The sequence below is a fragment of the Larus michahellis genome, chromosome 9 (assembly GCF_964199755.1).
Source record: "Larus michahellis chromosome 9, bLarMic1.1, whole genome shotgun sequence".
NCBI lineage: Eukaryota > Metazoa > Chordata > Aves > Charadriiformes > Laridae > Larus > Larus michahellis.
This window is the reverse complement of record NC_133904.1, coordinates 1763047-1773200: the sequence shown is the minus strand read 5'-3', so window position 1 is coordinate 1773200 and position 10154 is coordinate 1763047. Positions and strand designations below refer to the sequence as shown.

General features: G+C 58.9%; 1 protein-coding gene across 4 annotated transcripts in view; it reads left to right on the top strand.

Moving 5' to 3' along the window:
* The first annotated feature begins 429 nt into the window (after positions 1 to 429).
* Positions 430 to 10154, top strand: part of CORO2B (coronin 2B) — a 47335-nt gene continuing 37610 nt past the window's right edge. For 2 of the 4 annotated variants that reach the window (XM_074600512.1, XM_074600511.1), the window contains exons 1-2: positions 636 to 776; positions 7788 to 7877. The gene's annotated coding sequence lies outside the window, so the exon portion shown is untranslated. Of the gene's footprint in view, positions 777 to 7787; positions 7878 to 10154 lie in introns of all 4 variants that reach the window. The other 2 variants (XM_074600514.1, XM_074600513.1) reach the window with 2 other exon arrangements.

The window sequence follows — 10154 nt, the reverse complement described above, 5'->3', positions numbered from 1 at the left end:
AGCGCCCGGCAACCCGCATTTAATTTTTATGGCTTCGGAGGGAGGGGAGTTATTACTCTCCCAGTGCGCACGCACTGGTCTTACTGGTCACCACTGGATGCGGGCGACTGCCTGAGCGCAGGGAGGCCTCCCCTGGGCGACCACCATCCCCTTGCGCATCACTGCGGGGGCGGGGGGGGGGGGGTGGGGACGGACAGCAGGTGCCTGCCCAGCTCCTGTCCCCCGGGGAAAGGGAGCTCGGGTGGGCAAAGAGTTAAAAACCAGCCTTTTCTCCCCGGAGCGCAGCGGCACCCGCGTCCCGCTCCCCCCTCCCCGCCCCCGGCTGCCGCTCCTTGGCCGGCCTCCCTGCCTGCCCCTGCCTGCCCCGGCCCCCCCCACCTCGTCCCACAACACATCACATCCACCACCCCCCCCACCCCCCCCACCCCCCCCCGCGGGAGGCGGTTGCTCCGTCACGGCGGCGCGGGGTGACATCACCGCCGCCGCCGCGCCGAGGACCGACCGCTTCGGCTGCTCGCCCGGGCGGGCGGCGGAGGGCTGCGGGCTCCCCGCTCTGCTGCCGCCGGCTCCTCCGCAGCAGCAGCCTGTGTGTCCCGTCCCCCCCCCGCCCCTCCCACCCCGCCCGGCCTCCTTCTTCTTCTTCTTCTTTATTTTTTATTCCCCCCCCTCCTTTCTCTCCCCTCTCCGCGCATCTCCTCCCCCCCCCTCCGCCCCTTTCCCGGCCGCCCGCGGAGCTCCCTCTCCCCTCCGCGACTTCCCGCATGACTGTCACCAAGGTAAGGACCTGCCTTTCCCCGGCTCGGATGCTGTGCCGGCCCCGCGACGTGCCACCCCCGCCCCGCTTGCCCGCAAGGTGCCGCGCTGGGGGCTGCGGAGCGGGGCCCGGCCGCCTTCCCGCCCCCTTTGGTCGCTGCTTTTTATTTCTTTTTTTTTTCCATTTTATTGTAATTTTTTTTCCCCTATTTCTTCGCGTCTCCCGCTCGCTCGGCCCCTCCAGCTCGCAGCCGTGCTGCATTTTTAACCCTTGGAGCAGGCGGCCGGGAGGGCCGGGGGGGGCTGAACATCCCCCGCGGGCGGACCCCGCTATAAGCCGCTTTCCGCGGCCGCTCGGCAGATGCTGCCCAGACCTCTACAGGTGGCTGCCGGCTTGTCTGGGAGCGGGGGGAGACCTCGGGAATGGAGCTAGGGGGGATTAAGGAGCGGGACGGGGGGGCTGCGGGGTGGAAGGGGCTTGACGATGGCGTGGGAGGCTGTGCAGGGCCACTTCGGTCCCCCAAATCTGCCCAATAACCCTCTGGTTATTGGATCAGCTTTAGAGCTTGGCTCTCCCAGATTGCTGCCAGTGCTGCGGAGGGGAAGGTTTTGCTCTCCGAGGGCTGTTTCCCATTTCTCCCCATCCCCTTGATCCCTCGTGCCGGGGAGCCGAGTTCATCGCCTCCCGCTTGCCCCATCCCGCAGTGGGTCAGGGTCATGCCAGGGTGAATGTGCCAGTGGGGTGGGCTGAAGCACGCAGCATCCTGCTGAATTAGTGGGTGATACAGCAGTGTCCGGAGGAAAGGGGCCACCTCCGGACTGCGGGAGCCGTGGGACTTCGGGAACGGAGCAGTCCAAGCTGGACCTGCTTGGCCCAAGCCCTCCCACTTGCTCTGCGGCCCTGACACAAGCATGTGGTTGTGCCGATGAGTCTAATGGTTCGTATACTCCGAGGGGAAACAACAGCCCCCCCTGCCTCGGGAAGCCCCCTGTGCAAAGGGCTGCCTGGCGGGCAGGGTCTGGCCATAGCTGGGAGGGTCTCCGTGGGCTGTGAATGCCACCCCGGGAATGGGACTGAGGGGGTGTTTGGTGCCACACCGATGATGTGGGCTGTGGCACTGCTCACGGGGCCGTAGCGCAGACTTGCTGGGGCATTGGGCACGGCACCGAATGAACTGACTGGGTGCACGCAGAGTGGGAGCAAATGGGACTGAAGCTGCCGTGGTCCTTTTCCGAGCGTCGAGGCGGGACGCGTCCGGCGACGGCAGCATTAGCTGTGCTCTGTTTGCTGTCTTTCACCCCAAATGTCGCTGGCCTCCCCAGCGGGAGGGGACAGGCGGCGGGGGCACACGTGTTGGCACGAGTGTGCTGGGGACGTCCGACGAGCCTGAAGATGCTGGTGTGTGCCCAGGCTCCCCAGTGAAGAGGCTGCTGGGGAGGAATCCCTCCCCTCCGTCTTTGTCCTCGGCAAATAACTCGCATTTTGCCTGCTTGGCTTTTGCTGGGTGGTCACCAGTGTTTGGGTATTCCCGCACTCCTCGTGCTGCGTTGTGCCACCCCGCAGCCCATGCCAGCTCCACAAACCCACCAGCGTCTGTGTTCAAGAAAAAGTGTGTTTCCAGCTCTTCTGGGTGCTGTGAGAGGGACTGATCGACGGACCTGTGCGGTCAGTTGGGTTAAAAGAACTGCAAACTCGCCAGCGTGAAGTGTCACAGTTTTAAGCCAGGCTGACTAATTTGTAGTGCTCATTAACAATTTTGTTTTTCTGAGTGCAAACAGATTTATTCAGAGCTACATTGAGAAAAGGCCGCGGGGCTGTAAGGAAAGCACCTTCGGTAGGGCAAGGAAGGACTCCGCTGTTAATTTTTTGGGAATGGAGGTGCAAACTGGGAAAAACTGTGTCATGTGCACAACGTATGCTTTTGCTGAAGCGTTGTAAAGCTCTAATGCACCCCGTAGATTTTATTTCCTGCAATATGGACTGTCCTGACGCAAGTTAAAGAAAACCCAAAAGCAGGCTCCTGACCTGCCACAGCGTGGGCGCCGGCGTCTTTCCAGTCAAGTCGGGGCAGGGACCCCAGCAGCGGGGTGGCGAAGGTGTCCGTCGCTCACCGGTCCTTCCCCTGGGCGCGAGGCTGGCACGCACGGCCCAGGCTGGTGTGGTGGGGGGAAAAGAACGTGGCACGAGCACCCGTGGGAGAGGAGATGCTTTTTCTGTGCGTTTTTGGCTGCCAGGAGTCAGTGCGAGGCGGGGACTCGGGGAAGGGTCCGGTGACCAAAGGCTGGGGGAAGTGGGGGGGTTTGGGGACCAAGAATTGTGCGTGTGTTCCTGCAGATGAAGGGGAGAGTCCTGGAGGACTTGTGGGGTCTTTGCCTCCTGCCCAGCTGCAGGTGTCTAACTAAACCCAGTAATGGCGTCTAACTAAAACCAGTAAAAGCCCACAGCTTCCAGTGCTGCCAGGGACAGGCATTTACAGCGTTCCTGCAACAACTCCTCCCACGCTGGGGCCGCGTCCCGGGCGGTGCTGGAAACGGGAGCCATGGGTAGGATTTTACAAATTTTGCAAATCTCCCCGAGCGACTCATCCTTAGAGGAAAATTGATTTGAAAATCGGGTCTGGGTGCCTAACGCCAGGCAGAGCTGTCCTAGCACGAGCCGGAGGCATGGGGAGGCACAAAAAGCTTTTCTCGGGGTGTGGGGGAGACTGTGGGAAGGCAAAGAGGGGGCAGAAATATCTGCTGTCAGTGTGTGAAACAAGCTGATTTCATCCGCGTCCCAAGCCACCCGCTTCCCTCCCACAGGAAGACGTTCAAGCAGCCGCAGCGCATCCCCAGACCTCGCTCTTTTGGGGGAGTTTGCTACCCGGGAGAGATTAAGCAGGTTATAAATAGGATGGAGAAGAAGCAATTGAAAGGCAAAAAGAACCCCCGCTTGGGGATCTGCCCAAACTCTGTGACACCTCCCTGGCACCATGGCATGGCATGATGTGGCCACGCCGCGCCACACCAGCTCTGCCTGGCCAGGGCTTTCTCCGGGCTCTGCAGTAAGAGCCACCGAGGTGGTGGCCTTCAGCTGAGAAGGTGCTGTAGGCATCAGGGGCAGCTTCATCCCGGCTGTAGACCAGCTGGTCCTGCGAGGGTCTGGGGCTTGGGGTTGCTTGCCAACAGAAAACCAGCCCAAACGCATTGCGCGTGAAGAAAGGGACCCGCGTGACGGAGCTAAAGCAATAGGCAAACAGTGCAGACAGGCCTGGGTCTCATGGCAAACAGGGAATTGTTTGACGGCTGTGGTTTCGAAGGGCTGGTTGAGTAATTCCTCACCCCGGATGACTTTCCGCTTTATACCAGCGAGTGGGGAGAGCGCGAAGCCGGGCTGGTGGCGGGCGGGCGGGCGGCGCGGGGCTCGGGGGAGAGGGGATGTGAGTCACGGGATGGAGAACAAAAGCGGGAGGAAGGAGCCCATGGCCGGGCTCTCCTAATTCATTTGCCATCAAAAGGGTAACGGGATCTTTGGGGGTATCCAAGTGGGAATCCCGCGGTCAGGGAGGGGCGAGACACATTGACCCTCCGAGCAGGGGTTGTGCTGGAGGGAATTTTGGCGGGCAGAGGCATGGCAGAAGTCCCTGGGTATGGCAACAGCGCTGCCAGCTCCCACCCGTCGCCAGAGGCTGTTTCCAAAGCCCTAAATATAATTAACCATGAAGGCAAGTTAGTGGGGGCCTGGGGGCCTGTTAATTTGGGGAATGTAGTTTTAAAATGACTGGAGGTTTTTCTAAAAGACGCAGTTTAAAAGAGGATGCTATCTGGGAGGTCCCGCGATGTGCGTTAGCCTGAATTATCCTATGGTCTTCTCTGGCTTTATTATCTATTAATTGGCATTAGTCACCGAGCCACGCTGCCTAAATAACGGCTTATCCTCATTGTTCAGCGAGCAGAGGAAGCCAAAACCAAAACCCAGAGAGGAAACTGCAAATATGGCCCGTCGTGATCAAATGCAGTAAATAAATGATGTCCCAACACGGGTAAATAGTAATTACCGCAGAGGCCCTTGACTGGGAGGTTACAGTGACAATGCCATGACGTTCCTGGTGGCAAGTCGCAGTGTCCCCTGCCTTGTTGCTAAGGGCAGATACAGAGTGTCTGGGGCTGATCCCATGGAAAAGCTCATAGTGGTTCAATCAATAAGAAGCTTGACTGAAGGCACTGGACCATGTTATCAGGGAAAATAGCTTTGCGGGAATTAGGCTTTGGACGGCACAGCTTGACTTTGTTTCTGGAGGAATAACTGGTGAAGTCTTCTCGAGGTGGTTTGCTAAAAAGGAATTTGATCAAGTGCTGTGTGTGTGCGCTGACGCTTGAGAAACGGCCCCAAATAACGTTAGTACAACTCACGTTAAGGGATTAGGTGTCTAGCAAATAGACAAACGGGATTTATCATTGCATGGGGTTTTTGCTCATGGGGTTCGGCTCCATGGGGCCCCCGTAACCCTGAACCCAGCCAGGTCCCTGCACCACGTCCCCACGCAGGACCGAGTGTCACCGCCAGCCGCTGGCACAGCGCTGTGACAAAGGGCAGACACTCTTCCCGGCGGGAGAGGGGCACGGAGGCGGCGGTAAAAGGCAGAAACAATCCACGGAGGGCCTGGGAGAAGCGGGGCTTCCTCCGCCTCTTGCCGCCTTAAAATCAAAGCTACCGTAGATTCTGAGTTGGGCTTCAGCGATATGGCAGTTGGAAAAGCCTCGCTCCTTTGGGCTGCCCAGGCAGACGTTGCTTATAAATAAGTAACTGTGCAGAATGGAATTCCGAGGCGGGGGGGCGAGGTAGGGATGGAGGGATGGTGGCTCTTCTGGAGGAGCTGCTTTGCAGCACGTGATGGGTGAGGACCATGTAATGGCGCGTGGTGCCGCAACTGGAAGGGGATAACGAGGTCCCATTGCTCGCTAGCTGGGCCGGGATGGAACGAGGCAGTCAGCACTGAATTGTGAATAAAGTACACAACAGGCCCCCTTGTCTCCGACAGCGGGGACGATCACTAATCTTTAGCTTCGGTGGGGTTTCTGGGGGTTGGGAACAAGCATAACGGGCCGCTTTGAGTCTAAAAATGGAAGCTCCCCATTTCAAGAAGTATACTCTCATCAAAGGCAACTTGTCTGGCCTGCGGCTTTTTAATGAGTTTTAATTGTGATTCAGTGCAGCATTAATCTGGCACTTTAACATTGCCTGTCTGTGGCCAGCAGGCTCGCTGGGCGCTGTAATTCATACCCTGCAAGTGCAACGCAGGGTCGCTCCCCCTTCTTCTTCTTTTCATGGAAATTTTATCAAATGATGAATAGTTCAATTCATTACCCAGCTAGCAGAGAGCTCGAAGGAGTCGAATCCTGGATTCCTATCTCCCAAGTCAGTGTGTAATTACCCAAATCTGGCAGCAGGCAAAAAATCTACGTGCTGGAGCCAGCTGCTAGAGTCCCCCACAAATCTGTGAATCCCATCGTTCCCGGGCTGGGAGGGGACGGGCGCCAAGCTCGGCTCCCAGAAATCCCGCGCTCCTTTGTTCATGGCAGAGCTGTTGGCAAAGCCCCCTCGCTGCGGCTCGCGCCGAGTCGCTCTGCGGAGCCTCCAGCATCGCTGGGAAAAGCCCGGGCAGCGAAACTGCCCGAGGGGAGGCTGTGCCGGGGCAGCGCTGGGGCAGCCGAGATGTTGCTTGAGTCGCGGAGAGCGGAGAAATCGGGCTAAACCCTTCAGACCCCAGCCCAGATTGGGGTCCCGCTATGGCGAGCGCGACAGGGACCCTGCTTGAGGAGGAAACCTGGTCAGCCTCGAGCAGGGCAGGGTGACGGCCACCTGGCTGCACCAAAAATGAGCCTTTCCAACTTGTTGCTCCATGCTCGCTTAAAAACACGGCTGAGGAAGCGCCCGCTCCTGCTTAATGCCAGGATGGGAGCTGTGCCTGCAAGCTGCACCGTGCTGCTCTCCCCATCTGAGTGCCCACCACGACCCCCGTCCTTCCACCGGCACGCGGACCCGGATTTTCCCCTCTTGGAGTGGTGGTTTCTTCCGCCGTCAATCTGCTGTGCGAATCCCTCAAACAAGCTGTCGAGCCTTATGGAAAAATCCTCACCCACCTCCTGTTGCTGAAGGGTGGAGAATAGCCGGGCTCCAGCCAAAAAGCCCCGCGGCGCTGCTGGGGCCAGCCTGGGGACGTGCGCGGTGGGGACAGGGGGGGTGCCAGCGCCGGGCATCACTGTCACAGAGTTAAATGCTGTTTGGTTTTGGTACGGGGAAGGACCTAAAAGGCCGCTTCCCGGGATTGTTGGGGCGCTGGGGCTGTCGCCAAAGCCTGAGCCATTGGCGACGCAGGGGCGAGGGTCCCTTTGCAGCCATGGCCATCCCTTCGGACAGCCCAGCCCTGGTTGCCTTCTGCTCCGAGCATCCCTGCTCTCCGCCTGTACAATGGCTGCTATAAATTCACCAGGGAATAATGGTCTCTCTGTCCGTGCGCAGGACCATCTCTGCGTGCCCGCCCCGAGGCACGCTGGCCCTGGGGGGGCTCCAGACTCATGGGGGCCACATCCTGGCCCATCCCTGCCGGCAGCACCGGGAGTTTGGCCGTGGTGCTGGCGGGTCCCGTGGCTGCAGGCAGGCTGGGGCCATCCCCGTGCCAGCTGCCGGCACCCTGAGCCTCCGCACCGGGTGCTTCGGGGCTCGATATCCCCACCAGTGAAGGAGGGATTGCTCAGCCCCCGCTATGAAATCCCTGCTGGCAGCTGGGATAAGCAGCAGTTTCGCCATGTGGGGCTGGGGGCTGGCGAGGAGAGCCGGTGCAGGGGGGGCTGGAGCTAATCCTAATATCATTAGGAATTAGCTGCCGGCAGCTGCGCTGGCACGGGCGGCTGCGCCCTGGTGCGTGTTGGCACCCGGCATTTCTCGAGCGTTTTTGGTAAAGCTGAGGTTTCAGGCTTCGTGCCCGGGGGGGGGCGGTTTGGGGCAGGCGACAGCAGGGCGGCTGTAACCAAAGGGTTTCCCTTTCTTCCAGGGTCGAGGAGCGCCCACGGTTCCCTGAGCCCCGCGGCCGTCCCTGGGTGTCAGGAGGCGCCCCACCAGCCCCCGGAGCAGAGCAGGGCAGGTGAGGACCCCGCGCTGCGCCCGTGCCCCGACGGACCCCGGGGGGGACCAGAGAGGGATGGAAACAGCCCGGGGACACGGCGCCGTGCCCAGGGTGGGGGTCTGCCACCAGCAGCCCCTCTTGCCCATCCCCAGTTGCTCTGCAGATAGCTGCGCAGGCGGTTGCATGGCCAGAAAAGCATTTGGTTTTAATCCAGAGGGGCGCAGCGGCTGCTGCAGCTCTCCTCCCCCCAAAATCTGACCCCGTTCCCCAAAGAAGCTCCGTACATCAGAAGAGAGCAGATGCACGGAAGACTCAGTCCTTGTGGAAATGCTGAGTCCTTTAAGCAAGTGACCAAAAAGCTGAATGTGCCAAAATATTGCTTGGGTGAACACGGGTGAGGCCGCGGTGAGCAGCGAGCATCGCCTGCGGGCTCAGCCTGCGCCTCCCCGGGGGGGTTTCCAGCTCCGGGTGGGTTCACTACCAACCTCTGGCAAAAAGAGTCGCTTTGGCAGCTCTCATAATTATATTAAGTGTGAAGATACCCAATGCTAGAGCATTGTGTGCTAAAATACAAGGGAAAATAGGGAACAGGCGAGATTTGAGCTCTGTTGAATGCGTGGTGAACATCACGGGGCAGGGAAGGAATATCGCAGCCGTTCCTCCATCAGCTTCCCTGCCCTCTTCTTTGTGCCTGAATAACAAGGCTCCGTTTCGCTTCTGCGGATGGTTTCCCCCTTCCTGGGAGCTGGCACAACAAGGCAGGGCTTGTCCGGGCTCCAGCTCCCCGGCGGGCACCGGCCAGGCTGGCAGCGGGGGGGTTGCTGCCTCCCGCATCCCGGCCGTCCGGTGACCTTCATCCACCCAGGCTCTGGCACTTCCTCGCGCTGGCCAGGAAACGGGTTTCTGAAGCCTGAAATATTTAGAAGATAGTGTTTGTTTTTCTTCTTTTTTTTTTTTTTCCTTCCCATTTTTCTTTCCTTCTTCTCTTTTGGAAAACTTTTGCCCCCAGCTGGGACAAACTTCTAAAAAACCCTTGCGGTTTTGTAAGCTGTCCAGGAGCGAACGGCTCCGTGCGGGAGCGGCTGGGATGGGAAAGGAGCCACCGGAGCCTGGGCTGCGGGATGCTGCCCCGTGCCTCAAGGAATACCCCGGGGTACTCGTTCCCAGGGAACATTTTGGGGATTTTGGGTGGAAAACAGCAAGTGAGGGAGAGGCGTCTGAGCTGCTCACCCGTGCACTATCTCCCTGCTTTAGTAAACTGCTGTTTGCCAGGATAAATAAGTTTCTGTGGTTCATGTCCCGTACAAAGCTGGGGCTCAGTAAGGATGTTTTTCAGGCTGTCACAAAAGTAGAAGTGTTCGTGCTCTCCGCAGCCCTTTTTGCCCCCAGATTTTTACCGCCACCCACCCCATAGCATCTTCCCAAGCAGTTTCTTACCCACGGGGTCCGTCAGCTGCCCTTCTCCCCACCGTCCCCCGGCCCTTTCATACCCGCGTGTGCGGCTTTTCACCTCTTTCCAATTAAAAAGCCGGTGGGTTTAGGAAGGGGTTGGATTTATGGCATCCTCCCACCGGAGGCTTTCGCTTGTTATACAGGCAGCCCCGCTCATTCTGCTTAAAACTGCGGGATCCTGGCTGGAAAAAAAACATAACCCGGTCTCTTGACTCAGTCTTCTTGATGACGTGTGGTGCAATGTGAAATAACGTTCATGGATGAGCGCCTGGCTCGGTTACCCGCTCGTCTCAACACGTGAAAAGAGACCTTTTTTTCCCTCTCTGAGTTTCCTAAAAACGTCCCGAGTTGAGAAAAAGCATGCCAGGGTTTTATCCTCAAGGAAACATTATTCCAAGAAGCTGGAGGAGGGTTGAATCCTGTGGCCAGTGACCGAGGGCAGCTCCGGGGGCCAGAAAGGCTTTGTGCTTCATCGGGTTGTTTCCGCCAGCTTCACGGGGTGGGAAGGAGTTGGGAAACAGAGTGGGAGGAAAATTGTGCTTGTTTACAGAATTTATTGACGAGCGTGAGACTTGTGTTTCTTCTCAGCACGTGGGCCCAGGAGAGGGTTGGTTTGCCTCCCCCGGAAGGTTTCCTGGGGGGAAAATGGTCCAAAATGGGAGCCTTGCCCAGTACTGCGAATGCTGGTGCCAGGGATGCTTATTGCATCATTCCTGGGCGGTCCGTGACATCTGTGGGACCGTGTGAAGTGCCCGGGATGGCTGGGAAGCAGCACCGTGGTCAAGGAGGGACGGGGACTCGTGGTGACAGCCTGGCCCCGTGGCCAGGAGACATCTGGCCTCG